The sequence below is a fragment of the Misgurnus anguillicaudatus genome, chromosome 21, assembly GCF_027580225.2.
Source record: "Misgurnus anguillicaudatus chromosome 21, ASM2758022v2, whole genome shotgun sequence".
NCBI lineage: Eukaryota > Metazoa > Chordata > Actinopteri > Cypriniformes > Cobitidae > Misgurnus > Misgurnus anguillicaudatus.
The window spans coordinates 44,185,893-44,209,974 of record NC_073357.2 but is presented as its reverse complement, the minus strand read 5'-3'; the positions used below and the strand labels follow the sequence as shown (position 1 = coordinate 44,209,974).

The window sequence follows — 24,082 nt, the reverse complement described above, 5'->3', positions numbered from 1 at the left end:
GGGCCAAATTAAAGATCTATTGTGGGCCAACTTTGGGCACCTCTGGATTAGAAGTACAGTAGCAGACAGGTATCCGCAGATATGTTTACCCAAGTTTGTCAGTCAGTATCACCGAACATGTTTTGCATTCACATGTGAAAGACTGTTTTTTAGATTATGGACCTGTCTATTGATATTTTTGTTTCTATTTTAAAAGATTTAATGAAATGTTAGGGTAGAATTATAATAACAATAGAAACAGTGAACTTCAAATCATGAGACATCAGCAAAATCAAGCAGCTTTACATTTCACTGACTAATTTATCAACATCCTAGCTAGCAAAAATGTGTTACATGATGTCATTTGAACGGCTTCTTTTAAACGATGTATGCAGCATTGAGAGAAACGTGCACAATATTCTGACCTAGGGCAGTTCAAGACATGTTTTCAAAGTGTTGGAAATAAATATTCTGAAATAACATTTGTTGCATTTCTCTTGAGTCAGAGACATAATTTTCACACATTAAAATTGTAATTGTGTCCATTGAATTTTAGTTATTTTGAAGGATGCTAAGTTTCTTAAATAGACTAATTAAATTATATTAATAATAAAAGTATTTAGAAAACAGTTTTTATGTACCACAATACTGTATGTGCTGTCTTAAAGAGACATGGTTAACCCCCCACCCCACCCCACTCAGCTCTGAAAACAAAGAAGACACCTCTACCTGTGGGTCATTAACATATAAAAAGCCCTTCACACCTCACACCCACCTCTCCTCACAACCAGCTGTAAGGATTCCTGGAAACTTCCACCAGTTCCTATATACATCCACAAACGTAAAGTTTCTGGATGTTTCACAAGTTTACTTTGGTGTATTACCTTTCCAAGCACTCTGCCTCAAAAATCTGGCAAACCTAAAGTTTAGCAGGGATTTCCCATCCCGTATTTGTCCGTATACAGCTCTTTTCATGCAGTGCCCAGGCTTGTGTCCCCTCAACACCAGACACACTTTTTAAAGACAATTGTTGAAGGATTTACTGAGCGCCGGAGGGGCAACATTTGCAATGCAATAACCAGAAGCATATGAAAGAGTAGCCTGTACAGACACTTTAAAGATACTTTTATTATCCTGATGAGACGGAAAAGAAAAATGTACGAAAATGAGAGTAAGGGAATAAACAAAGACCATCCCACACTGGTAAATTAAATATCCAAGGGAGAGAGGGAGTGAATGAGGTTAAAGGATTGGTGTAGTTGCCCTGACTGCTGAACAAAAAGGAAAATGGTTTAAACTAACCTGAGATGGTTTTCTGGTGTCCAAGTCTGGTTTGTTGGCTGGTTTTAGAGAGGTAGTGGCTTTTTAATAGGTCAAGATACACTCACCAAGTAAACCAGTTGAACACTTGCGTGACCAGTCTGAAAAAAAAACAGCTTGACCAGTTCAACCCAGCAGAGAACAGCAAGCCATCTCAGGGGGGTTCAGGTGTTGGGAAAAAAGGCTACAGAGGGTTAGACAACTGGCATCCCGTGGGGCAAATGCGACACTCAAATTAAAAAATTATGAATATTTTTTTTACTATAAATTTATTCATAGATTAAATGCTCTTGCGCTGGAATGAGCTGCTCTTCCATGTTGGCATGGATTTACGATTAAACTGAAATTTCATTACAACTGCCACTAGGGGGCGAACTCCTACAGTCGCATCTGAATGTAGTGTACAATGGAAAGGCAGTTTAGTCTATATATAAGGGCTGTTTTCGACTAAGGATTTTCATAGTTGAATCTGATTTGTTAGATTTTGCCGTAGTCGACTGATAGTCAAACCTTTTTTTTTAGATAGCAGCTAGTGCTGTCGCCGTGAAGGAATTTAAATACAGAACAATTCAGTGTCTAAAAGAAATTACAATCAAGACAGTATTTATTCACCTGTACAGAAGGCAATGAATATTTATTTATGGCATTTTCAATAGTATATTAGTAGATAAATTAATGTGTATCTATAAAGTATGAAAACGAATAAATTATTATTTTGGCTAAATTAAGCTGTATTGATCCTTTTTAGTCAGAAAGATAATTTCATCAAGTCATCATTTCAGAACAAGTTAAAATGAACTTACATTACAAAACAACTTACATTATATCCGAGTGTAATAACTTGGTAAAAATATGTAAAAATATAGCCTATGAGAGTAAAAAATTAAAGAACAAAAATGTTTAGCTCACACGGACTGAACGAAAAGCCGTTAATTAAGCGGACTCTGCAACATAGTGGACGTGTTGAAACAGTCAAGTCGCAGGTGATTTTCAATGTTTATAATGTTTCACGCAGATACTGTTGATAAAAAATTTTCATATCTAAATGTCCAGGTAAGGGTCAAGTGTTCAGTCAGTTAATAATAAAGCCACCAGCGTTTTTGGCTGCAGCTTCCTCATCCACGGAGCGGACGCTGTATAAAAAGAAAAAAGCTATAAAGGTTTTTATTTTAAGTGGTTTTAATGCTGGTAACAATCAGTTATATTATGGAGCTTTGTATTGGTGTTGATCAGTTAAATTAAAGTAATTTATTTTACGCTACAGTTATTCTGTCATCTTAATTTCACTTTTGCATAGTATTACATTTTGAATAGAAATCTACGAAAAACAAGTTACTCTATTAACTCTTTCTATTTTGCCTTTATTGTACATATGATGTGAAAAACAAGAAGGGCATAGCTATTAATTAATTTAACGTAAAAAAGCGGTTGTTGCGGTTACTTGTCATCCATGCGGTTAAGCTTTTCAGTGCTGCTGCTCATTCATTGGTTACATAACACTTCCCTCCTATTCGACTATGAGGTTCATCAGTTCAGACCTTTCTGATTTGAATCGTCTAATCCTCGACTATAAGAAGTTAGCCCTACTATATATCTCTATAATATTTAAAAATTAAACAGAAAGTGCAATTTAAGTAATTAGGAGAAGACTGGCTATATGTAGACTGGCTATATGTAGAATACTTGAAATTGGGGCTGCACGATAAATCGCATGTGATTTTCACGTGCATCTCGTCAGTATAGCGGGTTCCTTGATTAGTAATAAATCACCATCAGCTGCTTTCAGATGGAGCGGCATTTACTACACAAAGCTGTAGTTCACTAACAAAAGGGGAAATATCGCATTCATAATTGTGAATGAATCACCTGGGATATGTACTCGATATTTCCCCTCTTGTCAGTGAACTACGGCTCTGTGTAGTAGGGCTGTGCAAAAAAACCGCCTGCGATTTAGGGTTGTTGCGGTGACAGAATTTACCCACCGGTTAATCAGCGGGTGACAAACCCGATGATAACGGTTTCACCGGGTGGGAGGGGCTTATAAATGTACAGACGTGCGCATTTTACTTTCACTTTTGAATTAGATGCAACTGTTGTTTAAATCCAGCGCTTGTGTACGCTGCTTTAAATCGCGTATGAATTTGCATGCAAATGCGAGTGCAACAGCTGGTTTAAGTGCTTGAGTCAATGTGCGCAAGTACTTCTGACAGAAACCCGCCAGTCCCAAGCAGAGCAACTGGCTATTCCTCCATAAAGCGCTGCTTGAATGATGGGTTTATTATTATTCTTAATGAAAAACACGACAACAAAACGATCTCGCCTATATTAAACATCATATATGTATATTATAACAAAAACGAGTAAGCACGCGGCTTCTGCCAGGAATAAATGAAATCTGACACCCGCAGCCGCTGCTCTGTGATGACGTGCGTTCAGCTCCGCTGAAATCAGGCAGCAGACACATTCAGTTGTAAGTGTTTGCACTCTTTAACGAAACTAAATGATTTAATTACAAGAAAATATCAAAAAGACGGTTAAAGACGGTGTCGCGGTGGGCAAGTGATTTAACCGAAGAGGGGCTGAAGCACCGGTAATCACCATTTCACAGACTATCGCAACAAGCCTACTGCGATTCTCATGCGCGTTTCATCAGTAAAGCCGGTTCTTTTGCCTAGCTTCTCTCTGAACTATGGCTCTGTGTAGTAAATGCCACTCCATCTGAAAGCAGCTGATGGCGATTTACTTCTAATCACGGAAACGGCTTTACTGATGAAACACGCATGAGAATCGCAGGTGATTTTTTTTTGCACAGCCCTACTGTGTAGTAAATGCCGCTCCATCTGAAAGCAGCTGATGGCGATTTACTTCTAATCACGGAAACGGCTTTACTGATGAAACATGCATGAGAATCGTAGCCGATTTTTTTGCACAGCCCTACTGTGTAGTAAATGCCGCTCCATCTGAAAGCAGCTGATGGCGATTTACTTCTAATCACGGAAACGGCTTTACTGATGAAACACGCATGAGAATCGCAGCCGATTTTTTGCACAGCCCTACTGTGTAGTAAATGCCGCTCCATCTGAAAGCAGCTGATGGCGATTTACTTCTAATCACGGAAACGGCTTTACTGATGAAACACGCATGAGAATCGCAGCTGATTTTTTTGCACAGCCCTACTGTGTAGTAAATGCCGCTCCATCTGAAAGCAGCTGATTGCAATTTACTTCTAATCACGGAAACGGCTTTACTGATGAAACATGCATGAGAATCGCAGGCGATTTTTTGCACAGCCCTATTGTGTAGTAAATGCCGCTCCATCTGAAAGCAGCTGATGGCAATTTACTTCTAATCACGGAAAAGGCTTTACTGATGAAACATGCATGAGAATCGCAGCCGATGTTTTTTGCACATCCCTACTGTGTAGTAAATGCCGCTCCATCTGAAAGCAGCTGATGGCGATTTACTTCTAATCACGGAAACGGCTTTACTGATGAAACATGCATGAGAATCGCAGCCGATGTTTTTTGCACAGCCCTACTGTGTAGTAAATGCCGCTCCATCTATAAGCAGCTGATGGCGATTTACTTCTAATCACAGAAACGGCTTTACTGATGAAACACGGATGAGAATCGCAGCCGATTTTTTTGCACAGCCCTACTGTGTAGTAAATGCCGCTCCATCTGAAAGCAGCTGATGGCGATTTACTTCTAATCACGGAAACGGCTTTACCGATGAAACACGCATGAGGATCGCAGCCGATTTTTTTGCACAGCCCTACTGTGTAGTAAATGCCGCTCTATCTGAAAGCAGCTGATGGCGATTTACTTCTAATCACTGAAACGGCTTTACTGATGAAACACGCGTGAGAATCGCAGCCGATTTTTTTGCACAGCCCTACTGTGTAGTAAATGCCGCTCTATCTGAAAGCAGCTGATGGCGATTTACTTCTAATCACGGAAACGGCTTTACTGATGAAACATGCATGAGAATCGCAGGCGATTTTTTGCACATCCCTACTGTGTAGTAAATGCCGCTCCATCTGAAAGCAGCTGATGCCGATTTACTTCTAATCACGGAAACGGCTTTACTGATGAAACATGCATGAGAATCGCAGGCGATTTTTTGCACAGCCCTACTGTATAGTAAATGCCGCTCCATCTGAAAGCAGCTGATGGCGATTTACTTCTAATCACGGAAAAGTCTTTACTGATGAAACATGCATGAGAATCGCAACAGATTTTTTTTGCACATCCCTACTGTGTAGTAAATGCCGCTCCATCTGAAAGCAGCTGATGGCGATTTACTTCTAATCACGGAAACGGCTTTACTGATGAAACATGCATGAGAATCGCAGCCGATTTTTTTGCACAGCCCTACTGTGTAGTAAATGCCGCTCCATCTGAAAGCAGCTGATGGCGATTTACTTCTAATCACGGAAACGGCTTTACTGATGAAACACGCATGAGAATCGCAGCCGATTTTTTTTTTGCACAGTCCTACTGTGTAGTAAATGCCGCTCCATCTGAAAGGAGCTGATGGCTATTTACTTCTAATCACGGAAACGGCTTTACTGATGAAACACGCATGAGAATCGCAGGCGATTTTTTGCACAGCCCTATTGTGTAGTAAATGCCGCTCCATCTGAAAGCAGCTGATGGCGATTTACTTCTAATCACGGAAACGGCTTTACTGATGAAACACGCATGAGAATCGCAGCCGATTTTTTTTGCACAGCCCTACTGTGTAGTAAATGCCGCTCCATCTGAAAGCAGCTGATGGCGATATACTTCTAATCACAGAAACGGCTTTACTGATGAAACACGCATGAGAATCACAGCCGATTTTTTTGCACAGCCCTATTGTGTAGTAAATGCTGCTCCATCCGAAAGCAGCTGATGGCGATTTACTACTAATCACAGAAACGGCTTTACTGATGAAACACGCATGAGAATCGCAGCCGATTTTTTTGCACAGCCCTACTGTGTAGTAAATGCCGCTCCATCTGAAAGCAGCTGATGGCGATATACTTCTAATCATGGAAATGGCTTTACTGATGAAACAAGCATGAGAATCGCAGCCGATGTTTTTGCACAGCCCTACTGTGTACTAAATGCCGCTCCATCTGAAAGCAGCTGATGGCGATTTACTTCTAATCACGGAAACAGCTTTACTGATGAAACACGGATGAGAATCGCAGCCGATTTTTTTGCACAGCCCTGTGTAGTAAATGCTGCTTCATCTGAAAGCAGCTGATGGCGATTTACTTCTAATCACGGAAACGGCTTTACTGATGAAACACGCATGAGAATCACAGCCGATTTTTTTGCACAGCCCTACTGTGTAGTAAATGCCGCTCCATCGAGACGCGCGTGACAATCTCGTGCGATTAATCGTGCAGCCCTACTTGAAATGTAACAATTTATGAAAGTTAAGCAGTTAAAAAACAAAAGAAGTTTATGAGCTCTACATGTGCTGATTATTTACACATGCACTTTCTGTTGCAATGTTCAGTTGTACTATGAACATTTGGCTCTTGAATTGTTATCAGTTTTCAGTAATTTAAATGCAAAATACTGGATACAAGAAGTTTGCATCTTTTTTAAAAATGCATGTTTTTTAAAATATCCTATATGTAGTAACAAAAACAACATGATAACACTATAGGTAAAAAATATTAAAGCTTAAAATAGGGGTAAACGTTTGTCCCGCATTATATTTACAATTTTAAAAGAAGAGTAGTTGAAGACCCATAGGCTACAGGGTCCACAGATGTGGAAGTGATTGGTAACTGTAGCTCATGAATACTTTGTTGACAAATAACGTGAATATTGATACAGATATAATGGAAAAACCCAGATCCAATTTCTATGCGCAAAATGCAATTTAAATGTTCTACATAAGTAATCCTTTCATGAACTTACACCATAAATGATGATAAATATTTCATTTTCTCTGAACTATACCTTTAATCCTTTACAAACCCTCATACCAGTAAGTCAGTGTCCCTGCAATATATCTTTTTAATATCATTTGAAATTATGCATAATTGTTTTATTGCAGTGCAGTGAGCACATAAAAAGACACTTCTCACTTGAATAGCTCATGGCAGAACACTGGGCTCTGACGTAGTAGCACTACACCACATATGACTAGAGTCTTAGAGACGGATGAGTTTAACTGTGCATCTCTTTACAGACAGAGGGAAATGCACAATAGGCTGTCAGAACACAAGGCTGATTGGCTCACAGATGAAGAGGATCTTGTCCTGGTAATATTAAGGATTACAAGTGCTCAGCCCTGTTTCACAGAGTTACCGCTTCATGTTCTAGCCCGCTTCACTGCTCTGCGCGACTCCTCGTAGTCGAGCATTCATTTAAAAACCGAAACCTCCACAGACTAGGAACAATAGGTTCAAGGGTTTTTTTTAGAGGTGTGTCTTTCATGCATCGTAATTGATTTTGATTAATTGGTGGGATTGTTTGATGTTGGCGCGGTTTACTTTGTTCGCCATTTAAGGCATTAATTGACAGAAATTAAATGAAGGTTTAAGCCCTTTAAGATCAATGAGAATCCCATTTAAATATTTTGATAAATAACTTGATAACTCAAGTGCAAAACATTAGCAGAAACCTCAGCTATGCTAATGGTCTACTCAGTGCTTTAATGTAAACCTATCTACTTCTGTTCTCTTCTCTCAGGTAATTACTTACAGTGTGGCGCTGTCTCCCTCACACATTTACATTTTCAGATTGCCTGTCTTGCTGAGGCGATTTTAATGTTTTTTCTTCATTCTGAATCTGTGCAGTTCCACCCGCCTGGACTAATGATTTTTCTGTAGTGCATTTGTAATCAAATTCATTTGTTTTTCTCGGCCGGAGCGCTCACACTAACCTCGGCTGACGAGTATCCATTCTCCCTCTTTCTCATTCTCCCCCCGTTTCGCTTGCTTTTTTCGGCAGTAAGGGCAGTTCGACGTGATGAGGTGTGTCTTAATATCGGAGGCGGAATATGAGCACCTCAGCAGGGCATCTAAATTAACTTGAAGCTGAGGAATGGGAAAGTCTCGTAAAGAAAATAAATAAACAAACAAAAAGACAACAATGGTATAATCACCACCCATTGAGATGGAGCTGTAATGTAGAGCGAATGGAACGACAGTGATCAGAATACTAAGTCGCACTTTTGTTCCAATTTCCAGGAGCGATTCATTTTTTTGCGTGTGGTTTTGTGCCACGGTGCTTGTAGAAAGTGACAGGTGTAGTTTTTGTTGGATGATGTTTACAGGTCGGGTCATGCAGAGTACAACGCTCTGGCTTGCTTGCGACGATCAAGATCAGTTGATCTGCAATCCATATCACGCTTCCATGCGACCGATGATTGATAGGCCTCAGCTGCGACGTTCTCAATCCGATCCTCGCCTAACATAATGCGTTCTCCTTTTGTCTGCCTATCACATAATGCAGTGGTCGAAGATGACAGAGCGCTCGCCGTACGTTGCGAAGCGAGCGAAATGATATCTTTTTCATTGGAGCAAAACCAGAAACTATGAGGAGGGGGAAAAATAGAGAAAAAGATGGAAAAGTTCCCCCGCTTTCTGTCTCCAGAGAAAGAGAGGCCTTATTATCCGTCTGCATTTGCATGATGAGAAAACACAGCTCATATTCATCTTAGTAAAGTTGTAATAAATGATTTCAACAGCATCATCATCAATTTTACGCAGGTGCGCTTGTGAAAATCACTCACTTCAATCAAAAGAACCTTAGCTCCCCCTTTTAAAGACGGCTCATTTTTTACTATCACACACTATAACGCTGAAATTTGGAGGAAAAAGTGCAAAAAGAGAGGAAGGGAGACAGGTAATATTCCGCTGGATGGCGCTACCAAGATGATCGGTGGAAGTGTGAACATGCAAATACACATTTAGCAATCTAACGTAGATAAATAGATAAAAAGATTAATCGATTTTTTTATTGTTTTTACAATATAGCTACTTATGATAACTTTTTAAAAATTATTTACATTTAGTAATTTTTTTGTTTTTACGTTTTTTGACAGGAACACACACACTGGCACCACAGTGGTAGACTGGGAGCAGGAAAAATTATTATAACACACAAAAAGGAAGTGGATTATGGATTATTTAAGCGTGTGGATAAAGTTATCATGACAAATTAAAATTACACTGGATTACTCCACTTTCATAAAAAAGAAATCACAATAATTTACTCACCCCCATATCATCTAAAATGTTGATGTCTTTCTTTGTTCAATCGAGAAGAAATTAGTTTTTTGGTGGAAAACATTCCAGGATTTTTCTCAATTTAATAGACTTTATTGGACATCAACAGTTTAAAGTTTCAACGCAGCTTTAAAGGACTCCCAAACAAGACATAAGGGTCTTATCTAGTGAAACGATTATCATTTTCGGCAAGAAAATATGCACTTTTAAACCACAACTTCTCGTCTTGCACTAGCCCTGACACGCCAGCGTTTGTTGGTCCGCAATGGTCCGCAAATGTGCGTTTCACATATGTGACGCGTGACCTTTCGACGTGCTTACGCAAATATGAGAAGCTGTTGTTTAAAAGTGCCTTTTTTGTATTTTTCTTGTCAAAAATTACTATTGTTTCACTACATAAGACCCTTATGCCTCGTTTGGATTGTTTAGAGCCCTTTGAAGCTGCGTTGAAATGCAATTTTTAACTGCATTTAAAGTGTAAGCTGTTAGGGTCCAATAAAGTCTATTAAATTGAGAAAAATCATGGAATGTTTTCCTCCACAAACGTAAAGTGGGCGGGGGGTGTTCAATGGTATTTCATGTATTCTGACTTATTAACACAGTTATAGAGTTGTTTCCTCATGCTAAAAGTTGGCAAAGTGTCAAAAAAGCAGTTGGATGTGTTACAGAATATTTCTGTCCTGAAAGCACTTCGCCAAGGTTCGTACAAGTTTTGGAAAGTATTTTCAAACACGGGTATAGTTTACATATCATGGGTAGGCCTTATGTATAATTTCTTTTTATGTGCACTTCCCTCAGAAAAGTGCGCCCACAAGTCAAACAGCGGGAGAGCGAGAACCGAGGACGCTAGAGGTCACAGGCATACACTGATGTAAGTAGTAAGCCAGCGTTATGGAAACAATGGATATAGTTTGTTTATCTGGGGTAGCAGGGGAGTTTTGCGTGTGTGTTTGTTTAACGCTGGATTTCGTTGAAAAATCCCAACCGGGTCATGAGTTGCATGCAGTAAGTAAGACTTCTGTGTTATATTGAATATTTGCGCATAAGTGCAGGGGTTCCCGCAGCACTTTTCAGTTCGGGTGGCCCGCCTAAGCTGGGAAACCCTACCGCCTTAACTAGGTTAAAAATTAGCTGCAAAAAGGCTGTCAAGTGCATCTCGGAGAATAGGGCAGACGGTCTTCACACCGCGAGCGGGGACGCGCGCCACACGGCCGAAATGAAAAAGACGTGGTCCGGACCGTCACTGTCTGGGGGATAGCCAGTTAATAAAACACGTGTCCGTGAGAACTGTAAGTGGACTTGTTCGGGTTTATTTAAGCCGGTTATTGTATTAGTCTATAGTTCTTGCAAATTTAACGTAAGTTAGCAGGTGATTTTGTTGTTTGAGCAACCTGCTAGCTAGGTTTCACGTGCCTGTTGATAAGATATAATTGTTGAGTGCTATTCAGGGCTCCAGACTAACTTTTTTCACTAGGAGCACAGTGGCCCCCAACTGAAAATTTTAGGGGCGCAACCAAAAAATTTAGGGGCACACACCGTAAATCAACATGCTAACCAAATAATCACATTTCTACACATTTCCACGGTATTACTAATAAATACTTTGATGAGAGATGCAGACAGTACAACGTGCTGTTTTAAATTCAGTGTCACATCACACAAAAAGGTCATTTTGTTGGCAAAATGCCACCATTTGGTGGCAGTCTGGAGCCCTGGGCTATGCTCACGTTTTTTATGTGCATTATTTACATGCTATAGTAGTTACACTCCTTTAAGATTATGTAATTAATAGTGGGAAATAATCAGTTTTTACAATTTTTGCGCTATCTATCATTGTTCGCCAGACGTTCTATAACATCTGCTTTAGTTTGTGTTTATTAACCCTTTAGTTTCACTTCATCACACAGCTATTCCCGTTAGAGGTAAAAACATTTACTGTAATTCATTAATAATCTAGTATGTGTTCATTTTCTGTCATAGTTTCTTCAAAATTAAGTTTTATTTGACTGTTTAAAAAAATATATTTTAATTTTTCATCATAACGCGTACGCCCCGCCCCTTTGATTGTCACGGCCTTGCCCCCGTCCAACCCTACCACCTTAACGAACACATTTTTTGCGGGAAACCCTAAAGTGCATATAATGTACTTATAATATAATTTTATATAATTGCACAAACATGTATTGAATCATAAGTTATCCAGTGTAATACAATGTTGCATGACTCGTGATTCGCTCCTCCCGCAGCTCTTGACTCCTCCTTCAGAATGTTTCCGTGCGTTATCGGAAAGAATTGCTTGAGCTGATCTTTCTTTTATTAATATGATAAAACTAAAGACTCTTCAGAGATATGAAGGATGTAATACTACTCTAAAGGTACTCAAGATTAATATCAGATATGCAGAAACAGCGTGTGTTATGTGAGCTTGGATGACATGGGCGTGAGTAAATTACCAAGATTTTATTTTTATGAAAGTGGAATACTCCACTTTTAAGTATTACATACTGAACAACAAAGATGAATTTGAAGAAACAAAAACTGAAGCCAGAGAGGAATAAAGAGAGGCAGTTGAAGTGGGTAATGTTTAGGGGTCACTCTGAGCTAAATCGACTACTTCAGCAGAATTCCCAAATGCCAAGACAACACCTCAGTCTATAATGACCAGAGATGCTCCCAGTACACCAAACCCTCAGCCTCAAACACACACCACTACAGCTCAGGGAATTAAAGAGCATCATACACAACGCTGGCTGGATTTTCCCGTTGTTGTGCATTGCACACCTGCTCCTCAAGAAAGTCTTAATTGGCAATTACTCCAGTGCTTTTGTAACACTTGTATGCCTGATTGTGTTCAATCTAATTTTAATCAACAAGGGTCAAATCCAGGACAACAGCTAAAGTAAAGCTTAATAAAGGTTTGTTACTTTGTAACAAGGACGTATTGTTCATATTAAGCAGTGATTAGTAAGATGATTAGATTCATTATACATTTATTGAAGCAGTAGTGTCTCTTTCGCAGGCGTTTAAAAACACTATAATCTCTGCTTTGAAAAAGAAAAAAGGGAAAATAATTCAAAATATAACCAGACAGATAATCTCACATTTGTTTAAAATTAGCTAAAAAAGACAAAGCTTTTGGTTTGCATAAATGGCAGGTAATCGTAACCTGTCTACTGTATAGTTTAGATTGAGAAGTGCAAGCTTTATTGTCGGCAACAATTTGAGTCCCCTCATTTGAATGTTACATAATACAATGTGTTTAAATGGCTCATTATGCAGGTTTGGAGGGCACTTGCAGCCCCTATCCATGACAAAGTGGCTGCAGGTTAGAAAACCCTCTGAAGTGGCCTTATATATAAACTCATACACTTGTTTTATCTTGATAAGCACCGGTAGGTGTGAGAGAATATAAAAGGTTATTCATTTCCTGTGTGAGAGAGAGAAAGAGATAAAGAAAGAGACACAGAGAGCACTAATGGCTTTTGTCATTTTGTCTCAAACCCTTCTGTACCGCTGGAAGAGTGCGAAATATGAAAAATATTAAACTGAAACTAAAACCTAAAACTTTTTGGGGATATTTCTTTTTTGCTGTCTGGGAATGAAAGCTGCAAAAATGCTTAGTTTAATTTTCATCAAATGAAATTAACTTTAATATTAATATTTTTATCTTATTTTTAGCTTCTCTGTCGAAATTGTTCTGTCTGTTGCTGCACAGTGGGCAAAAAAATTCCTGCACCGTTCGTGTGAATTCTTGTAATATTACTGGTGTAAAAAACATGGCATTTTTATTTTAAAGCATATGTCCTGCTTTCTTGCATTTTAAAGCATATTTCCTGCTTTCTTGCATTTTTAAATCACAGGGAATATATATATATACCGATGTATCGGCCGCCGATATTTATCGGCCGATTTTTGAAACCATCGGCATATCGGCAATAGCACGAGAAAGGCCGATACCGATTGTTTATTAATTAACTGCATAAAGAAATCCATTATATGTAAAAAATGTGTTAATGTTGTTAATAAAATAAATGCTGAATAGCAATAACCACTTTTGAAGGTTGTCATGCTGTCTTATTATATTTGTTTTAGCTTATTTTGTGCCTCTCTTATTATGTTGGTCAGTTGGATGTTAATTAGATCCAATCCATGTCCAGTAAAAATTATTTGATGCAGAAATAAACTAGGTAATAGACCAACTGTATAGTATTGTATACAAGTGTTTAATATCGGTATCGGCCATAAGTTGTCTGTTTAAATCGGTATCGGCCCAAAAAATCCTATCGGTGCATCCCTAATATATATATATGTGTGTGTGTGTGTGTGTGTGTGTGTGTGTGTGTGTGTGTGTGTGTGTGTGTGTGTGTGTGTGTGTGTGTGTGTGTGTGTGTGTGGGAAAACCTACCCAGTCTCACGAAATTACGTACCTATAGTCACATAATTTTTTGATTATTTTTCGTGATACTGTCACGAATTTCTGTTTATGTGTCATTGCCACGTATTGGTAACTCAACGGCTTTTTCCTATTTTCAAACCATTTTCGCTTCGGTTTAAGGTTAGATTTGGTGTTTGCATTAGGATGTCACTTTAAGTATTGGTTTATACTGTTTGTTTCAGATTTATTTTTTATATTTTCTGATTTTTAAAACATTGTCGCCTGGCGTTAGGGATAGAGTTGGGTTTGGGTAAGGATGTTATTTTATGTAAATCTAACCCTAAACCGATGCGACAATGGTAAGAAAATAGGACAAAACAGTTGAGTAACCAATACGTGACAATGACACACAAACAGAAATTCGTGATACGATCACGAAAAGACTCGGAAATTCGTGACATTATCACAAAAAATAATAAAAAAATTATGTGACTATTGGTACGTAATTTCGTGTGACTGGGCTGGGAAATACACAGGAAATATATGTGGGATACAGTAGTGTTTGGATATAAAGCATTTTGGATAGAAAACTTGCTTTGGATAAAAGCATCTGTCTAATGCATACAAGTTGAAATGAATAAGCTTACGAGAAAAGACAATGTAATATATGGTTTTACTTGTCATGAAACTTAAACATCATTTAAAGTCGACATGAAAACCTCCACAGTATGTCTATGCGAATGTGTCTTGAGTGAGATCAGAGAGCTGTTCTCCAGTGGAAGCCAGTGGAGCTGTAGGTAGACGCGGCGCTGGTGAATGCAATCACGCTCCGGTTTGCGTAATTGGGTTTTAACACAGGGGAACAATAACATCTACCCTCAGTGTTTTTGACACGGCTCCAAAAACGCATTACTGCTCAGCGAGGATACCTCCACATTATGTCTTTCTTTCTTGTAATATACCAGCAGAAACGCGCACGCTTGTTCCCTCTCCCACTCGTTCGCCCGCTCGCTCTCTCTTTTTCCGTGCTTTGGCAGGAAGCGAGGGAGTGAGAGGAAGTACCGGCACGTAGCATGTCTTCATTAAAGTGTCATTCTCCATTATTTGGCTCCTATCTCAATTAGCACCAGCTTTAATAAAGGAGGCCTTGCTCACTATCCATCTCTTTTCCCACCATCTCCGTCTTATTCCTATAGGTTTCCTCATAGGATAGAGGAGAGAAGAAAAAGCAGAGGTGAGATTCGTGTTGTTCTCATACCTCTCGCCTCACTCGTGCCTGGATTTTGATGGCATTCGAGGGACGGCACATCTGTGAGTTTCTCTTTTTCCTGCCCTCTCTGGTTCTCTCACCCCCTCTGAGAGCAATTAGACCTGCTTGCCTTTGGCTGAGCTGTGAACGCAGGCGCAAGATCCCCCTGTAATCACAAATGTAGGAAAGCCACCACATCGTTACACCACTGCAGGTCACAGCGGGGCTCTATCACCACACTTTCCACCGGAGAGAGAGAGAGATTCACATTCTCTCTTCCTTCTGCACACTGTACCCCTAGAGATAACTCTTTATTTAAGCCTTGTAAACCTATATAAATCTAAAGGCAGAGATCACACGTTCCCCCGTGCGGCGGCACTCTGGGTATTACCATACCCACGTACGCGATTTCCCACCTCGACCCTTTTCCGAGAGGCCGCGGAGCTGGCATTTTATATTTAGCCCGGCCCCGTGGCCGGCCGCCGTGGATCCTGAGCTCCGTAATTGAGCGCATACATTTGCAGTATCTGTATGTGACAGTAGGTGACAGCCCCTCTGTAGAGGTGAGGACGGCTCGGGCTAGTCGCCGGCTGATCTCTCAAATTGTACTCTAATTGGGGGATATTAAACAAGCCATTCTACTTAGCCTCTGGGAGGCCGATCCATATTCAGCCTTCTCTTCATATCCAGACTGCCTCGAGCAGCCACGCTTGGGATAAAAGTGCTGCTTCAACACGTGGATATCGTGCATAGATATAGATCATTTATGGATTATTCTGTCTCAAACAAACATGCATGCACGTTCTTGCATGAAATCTGCTCTTAGCACATCTTGTTTATGATAAAGTCTCGCATTATTCATGTGTTTGAAAGTTACTGGCTGTTAGCAGTCTGAGGTTTTGAGCGCTCGGTTCGTATTGTCTCGGGGGATCGGCTTACTCAACAACAAACATGGTTTACTTAAAACTACAGATAGAACTGATATACAGATATATGAAATATTCTTATGATTTCAAACATCTGTCAACATAAGTAAACCAGCACAAACATTTTGTGTGAATATGTCATTTGCTGTCCTTGATGTATTTGTAATAGCATAAAAAAGATATGAAAACACGAAGTACTGGAATGGGTTAATTATGAAGATTATAGACATTGATTATCCATTTCAAAGTACAAGTACATACTATATTTTTTGTCATTTTGTGACACAAATATAAAGAGAAATGTTTTTAAAATGTTTTAATTTAAATATTAATATTTAATATTTTTTAAATGTATATAAAGTTATAATGAACCAAAATGTTTCTTGTGATCTTAAAAATCTTTTAATCTTAAATGTTTTAAATTAGTTTTGACAAAAAAATATAAATTTCTGCAACCAATTTCATTTATTTAAAAAAATAACAGTTTATTTATTTTAAATATTTATATTTATTTAAGTTATTTTTTTATAAAAAACGTGCAGCAAAGGAAAATGTCACCTGTAAAGTGTTTATAGTGTAACTGACACAGGATCCAAAAATTGAGAATATCACATATGGTTGCGTGCAAAATATGTAATGTAATTATGGCACAAATATCAAAGACATTCTCATGCTTTAGTGTCATTTGAAGTAAATTACTCTTGACTTTGACAAAGAGATGAAGGCCAGACGCATCCTGTTGGCCCAGCAAACGGCCGTGTATGAATACTAGAGGAGATCACAGTGATTCTGTGCCTGTGTCGGCTGTAAGTTTCTAATTGAAGATTACTAAACGCACAACAACAGAAAGCAAGGTGCTTTCGTTCATGAACATTCAGAGGTCGATGCAATTTAGCAGGGCAACACTCCATTAGAAAAGGCCAAAGCCATGGCTTAAGGGGAACGATTTTAATGATGAAAATGTTGTTTCTCCAAATCAAACATATTACTTATGCTACTTTTTTCTCCGTCAAGAGACATCTGTGATCACTCAGCCTTTTTCATCCGAACACAGGAAGGACGAGAGGAAACGAAACAAAAAAGGGAAAAAAGAACAACAATAAACACAAAAATGATTTATAAGAACATCCTCTGGTGCTTATTCTCGAACCCCTTCAAACACGTGCGCGCACACACACTTGTACATATATTAAAAAAAGCAGTGTGGATGTTTATTAATATATTATATGCCAGGCATGGGAATGTGGCTGCTGAGGAGTGTAATTGCAGCGTTGGAAACATTCCTCCGAGGAGCTTGGCACATATTAAAAGGAAAAACTTGAGACATGTTTGTGATAATATTCCTAATAAATCTCAGCGCGGGCCTCCTACTCCTTGACGTTAACAGTAACACGGCCGTTCATCTTGGTTGGAGCTCCAGAATTTAAGATTGGTCACAAACAATCTGAACGGCACCGGATTGCGCGGGGAGACGCGGCCCCTCCGTGCGGCTCCCATAAATCTCCTCTTCCTCCTATGCAAATGATGCAAGGCTTTTAATTGATAATTTCTCACATGGGCTTGCACGATGGTGGACTGGAGGGTTCTAATGAGAGAGAGCCTATAGCATGTACTTTAAAGCCAGAATGAGCAATCACCCTGGGAAGTGGGGTAATTATTTAGCCCTGGGTAGGGATGAAGTGTGTGTACTAATGTGTGTGTGTGTGTATTTTTTCGAAGACAAACAAAAAAAAGGAGGCAGCTTTTTTAATTGTGTGTGTGTGTCTGTTCTTAAATGTTACAGTTCCTTGCTTGCGTAAGCGATACTGCGTGTTAAAGGCGAATTGAATTGATAAGGTGTGTACTCTGTATTGTAAACACCTCCCAATCCGTCCCATATGCTAGCCACTATCTGACGCAACAATGATGTGTTACACAACCTCGTATAGTAGGGCTCCAGACTGCCACTAAATGGTGGCATTTTGACACCAAAATTTGAAAGTGTGCCACTGAATTTTACATGCAGTCGCACATGTGCCACCAGTAAAAAAAAATTTGTGATGTAACAATGAATTTTAAACGGCACATTGTACTTTCTGCATCTACCATTAAAGTATTTTTTTAGTAATACAGTGGAAATTATAGAAGTTTGAATATTTAGTTGGCATATCGATTTACAGTGTGCGCCCTTAAATTTTCTGGTTGCACCCCTAAAATTTTCAGTTGCGGTCCACTGTGCTCCTAGTGAAAAAAGTTAGTCTGGAGCCCTGTATAGCCTATTACCGTCATCATATAATATTGACAATTTCACTTGATTCCACACAAATAATAGTCCAGGATAGAGAGAATCAAAAATGATTGTTTAGGACGGCCTCATGAATAATTCACAATAATTAATTCTTTATGACAAACGTCAAAAAATCAGCATCCAGACCTCGACTTTTTAACACGGTCGAGAGGACCTCCCTATCCAAGACTGTTCGTGAGGCTGAAACATCAGTCTGTTTATCTTTATTTGTGTTTGACTAAAATATGTAAGAAGCTCTATCATTCGTTCAGATAAACTGATATAAATCTGTCAGTTCCTTGTCATGAAGAGTACATGAGAGAGACAGAGTCCCAATGTTGCTTTAACCTGTTTATGTAGACCTGTTTGATTTGTGTATAGCGGATCTAGGGAAAGGGAAACAGGTCTGGGGCTTGTATATGTGAACACACATCTGTCTCTTTCTCTCTCTCTCTCTCTCTCTCTCTCTCTCTCTCTCTTAGTGTGCTCAGGGCACAGTATTAGCTATTTTATTGGTGGACATCATAACAAATATCCATAAAAAATATAGCCATATATGTGTTTACTTTTGGTTTTGATGAGTTTAAAATGTCTCTTTTTCACACACACTGATGTGTGGCAGTATATTTAAAAACGTACAAATATTTGCTTAACTTTTAAAACTACTTTTTTTAAGAAGCATATGAAATCTGATTAAGCTTCTCAGATTTGTTGGCTGTTATGAGCTGAACAGTAATGAATAAACAATCTGATGACAGCCCATAATTATATCTTCACACCAGTAGGGGGAAGAGTGTACAAAGAAACGCATTAGTGTAATGGGATATTTACAGTTATCTGAAGAGCTCTCAGCCTAAAGCAACCTCACAACATACAAGTACTGTACTTCTCAAACATGCATAATATCTATTTAGATATGTTTATTTGAGTAGCACTTACTGATGGGTATCACGTAAAATTGTTTCGTTGTTTCAAGTCCCACGGTGTGGTATACAGTGTGCACTGTGGGTGAAAACAATTATAATATAATGCAAAGCATTGTTTTTTTCTTAACTAACATAGGGACGACTGGGGTTATTTGTCACATTTTAAACTTTACTGAATAATTATCCAGTTATGTTCATTTGTGTAAGTCAGTTTAGGTTGTTGGTTACAAAAAAAAAGTTAATGTACATTTTGACTTCGCTTAAAGATGCTTATTAATGACACGTTGATATTGTGTGACAACATGCCCCAATTGCAGGTCAAACCAGCCGTAAAAACACATTTGTTAACATTGGCTAAATAAGAAAAAATTACCCAACCTCACAAAGTTTCGTGATATAATCACATATTTTTTAAATTTATTTTTTCTTGATATTATCACGAATTTCCGTGTTTTTTCGTGATCGTATAACGAATTCCTGTTTTCGTGTGATTGTCGCGTATTGGTTGCTCAGCTGCTTTTTCCTATTTTTAAACCATTGTTGTTCGGTTTAGGCTTAGATTTGGTGCTTGCATTAGAATACTTTACTTCATACATTGGTTTATACTATTTTTTCTGATTCATTTTTTTATATGTCGCCTGGCGTTAGGGTTAGAGTTGGGTTTGAGTAGGGATGTCATTTTATGTAAATCTAACCCTAAACCGAAGCGACAATGGTAAGAAAATAGGACAAAACAGTTGAGTAACCAATATGTGATAATCACACAAAAACTGGAATTCATTATACGATCACGAAATATTTATTAATCTAGTTTAATGTTAAATTCTACATTAAATTATAAATAAACAATTTTATATTTAAAATTAAAAATGTACCTATCAAATGCATAACTCAAATCAAATGCATAAACTAAATCTAACCTTGCTTAAGTGTTACCAGTTTATTTTTGTAATAACATCATTGTAATAAAAATATTTTGTGGAATTTGAAGAAAACTTTTAAAGGGTTTTAAGCTGTTTAGTATCAACATACAAAACCATTGCCAGAGAAACACACACATTTGTGTAATTGGACTTTTGACAAAACAAATGTGTGACTAGCCTGTGTCTCAGATCATTAAAATTCTTAAACATTTGTTTCCATCAATTATTAATCCACAAAAGTTTATTTTCCAAATATATTTTTATTTGAACAAAGTTTTAATTGTATTTCTGTGTAAAGTATTTAGTTATCAGTAATATTATCATACACCAACGCGCACACACACAGGCCTAAACACATGAGCTCAGCTTTAGAAGTTAGTTCAAAGAATCAAAGTATCACCACAGCACTACATCAATACCACATTTTTATCAGTCCACCGTGATCACCCATTTATCATCCTGATCTTTCTCTCCCTGTCTGTGACCCATTTTGATCTCTCCTTCTCTGTCTTTCCTGTCCTACAAACGCCACACGGTGCTCTTTGCCTTCCTGTCTCTTTCACCCTCTTCCTTTTCTCTCCTCCGGCTTTCTAAAGGGGTTCATCAAGCGGCTTGTTGTACAGCGCAGTAATTAGCAGCGCATGGTCGTATTAATTAGTGGTGAGTGATCTGGTTTTATTAATATGTACTAGAGAGTGATGGGGCAGGAGCCAGAAACAACGGGGCGGGCAGTTGGGCGGCCGAATTGAAGCGTCTCGGTATCCGCTGACCTCGCCACACTGCCGAGACACGGGACAGCCAAACGGTTAAACCCATTATTAAACATTTTATGCTAATGCTGTTTGTTTTATAAGCAAATTAACAGTGTGGATTTGCCGAAAACAGGTGCTGTGGTGTGAATGCGTACTAAATGATGTGATACTGGAGGAATTAATTAGAGCCTGTGCGGTAATTAGATGCAATAATTTGTGTGATTAGCGGGCTGTTTAAGAAGGAAGACACACTCACCAGTTAATGCGCATATGCACGCACACACCGTTTTTCCCTCACACATATGCTTTGGATGCTCGGATAGGACAGTTGTTGTGAGGCGGTGCGATGCTCTTAAACACACACACACACAGAGAGTTTGAGAAATCCTTTTTGGTGGTTTGGAAATGTTTCATTAAAAAATGCTGAGGTGGCTACTGATAATTACGAAAATGAGCTGGAGAGGGGGGCACACACACCCCTATTTAATTCCGTTCCTCTTGTCCTTCCATACCCTACCTCTTTCCTCAAGTATAAAAACTCCCTCAAAGCAAAAGGAAGTTCCCCACAGCATTTCTATATTTGGAAAGGCTTCTTGATAAAAGACAGAACTTGTTTTTTTTCTTCTCATCCTTCCTTCTGTTCTCTTCGGTTACTTATTATTAAAATCATAAAGTGCATAATTAATTTTTGCAGATGCTGTGCATTCGAAGCTCATTCAGATTCTGTTAACAAGGCATCTTTGGAGTGCTCGAGTCAGTCAAGTGAAGGAACATTTTCAGAACTTTTCAACTTTGGGAAGTTTTCAGGAAAAAAAACCAAATTGTTGCCAAGTACATACAGGTAAAGAAAATAAACGCTCATTTAGTAAAATAAACAAATGCTGCAATTGTTGACTGAAATTGTTGATAGTTTGGACAGTCGCAGATGTTCTTATTCCATGACTCGTGCCAACAATAACACAGGTTTAACCTTCCAGTTTCAAAAACACATCTCCTGCTGGAGCAATGGTCATCCTCTCAAGCCGTCACTGACACTGTGAATGAACCCATCCCTTGGTAAATCTGCGAAATAAATCCCTTCATATTTCAAAGGGAGCCAAATTCAATCTAACTTTTTATGGCCAACAGGACACGTCCAAATCCAACCCCCCCATTACTCAAGCATCAGACACTAACGGTGATGGAAACCACTTGTTGATGAGTGTATATCCTCTGGGCCTTTCTTTTATTGCTTTTATTTGAGGCAGATGCATGAAGGGAGATTTGAATGACACCCAATATGCTCAAATCACCTCGTGTAACCCATTAAGCTCCTCCTATTTTTAAACAAAGCAGGACGACGTTCACTCCACACTAACCTGTTTCCCCCAGTTTAGATTTTTTTGTGTAGGACAAATCGAATTGTTTTATTTGTGACCCATTATTTATTAAAACCAGAAGTGTTAGACCATGACATCATATCCTGAACTAACTTTGCATGCTTGAGGAGTGAGCACACCTCAATCATTACCATTCTGCCTTAAACACTTTTTATTGGTTTAAAATGTGTTAAATGGATATAAACGGGAAACAGAAATACATGTCAGTTTAAGTCTTTTGTTCAACCTCACGATCCGCTCCGCAGCGGCAGGAGAGCCTGTGTTGGGGTTACACACCCCCTTCACACGTACCTGCTGTAATTGTGGAATAACAAGCACAACCTGGGGGACGCAATTTGTCATCTGTTATATTAGACGAGAAAAACAAGTGAGAAGCTTGTATTGCTCTTTTCCTTAATGACCATTTCCTATTCTCCTAGCACCCTCCAACACAACGTAGAGATTTGATGTGTCGCTTGTTTAAAATATGCATATGTAAAAAAGTGCAGCGTAAACACACATGCAAACATACAATAAGTGCAAGGGCCAGATATATGGGTATTGTTACGCTAATGAACGAACAAACGCGATTCGAGATGCCCAGTTTATGAATCATTTATGTCATTATGAAAAATGACATGGCAAGCGTAAAGGGCCTCAGAATATAATTTGTGCCGAGGAAAAAGTCTATGGTACAGAAAGTGTTCCCAGTAGAGATGGGGTGGCCGAATGGGACTTTGTTTAACCATGAAATTCATATTGGCTTCCTAAAGCTGAATTAGACGAGTGGGCCACACGGAGCTCATAGGAGAACACCGAACATGAATTATTACCAAATATAATTTCAGCTATTAGTTCACCATGCTGAGTATCAATCACTAGCATCCGAGGTGGAAATTAATATTTTGCGTGAGAAAATAGAGTGAGAGTGAGACTGGGAGTCATTTTGTAAGATTTCTCTCTTTTTTCATAGACTTTTTTTTACTACTGCCTGACATTTTTATGTGTGGTGTTGGGATGGCTCTGATCCATTACCATACAGATTATCCGTGGTGAACGATTGCACAGAGCAAATTAACATTTTGTGTCAATGGAGAATAAAAGAAAAATAAAGAAAGAAATAGAACGGAGGGAAAAGATTATGTGTAACAGTTTCAGTTTTACATAATCACTGCCAGGCTCTATGTTTTGTCTCAAACGGAAATGAAAATAGTTTTAGAGGGAAATCCTGTGGTTTCGGTGCCTACATTTGGCTGGCTTGTGTCCGGGTTACCTCTGGGATTTCTTTGTGCTGCCTGGAGGATGATGGAGCATTTCAAGATTTGTCTTGAATCTTAACATGATGCTCAGAACAAAGAACTGAAATGCATACATACATTAAAGGGGTCATATCATGAGGAATCAAATCTTCCTTGATCTTATGAGATAAAAGAGTTCATTTTCTTGGAAATGCATTTTTGTACTGTCAGAACTCAAAACTTCCCCCCTTGTCGAAAAAAACATTTAGCGAAATCAAGCTACAGTAGTCCATGGCCTTCTGATTTCATAAATTAAAAATAAATAGCGGGCGGCACAGTGGGTAGTTGCCCACAGCAAAAAAAAAAACCCTGGTTCAAACCCCTGGCTTTCTGTGTGGAGTTTGCATGTTCTCCCACAGACCAAAAATGCTTATTTAATTCAAGTTAGATACCAAATACCTGTGTATGGATTAACCTATTCTTACCATCAATGTACAGTAGCCATGGATGCTGTAATGCATAAAGAATAAA

The 24,082-nt window shown here is 38.8% G+C and overlaps 1 protein-coding gene across 5 annotated transcripts in view; it reads left to right on the top strand.

The window, feature by feature from the left end:
* The window catches only part of tshz3b (teashirt zinc finger homeobox 3b), a 350,078-nt gene that overhangs the window by 60,000 nt on the left and 265,996 nt on the right, over positions 1-24,082 (top strand). The gene's annotated exons all lie outside the window — the stretch shown is intronic.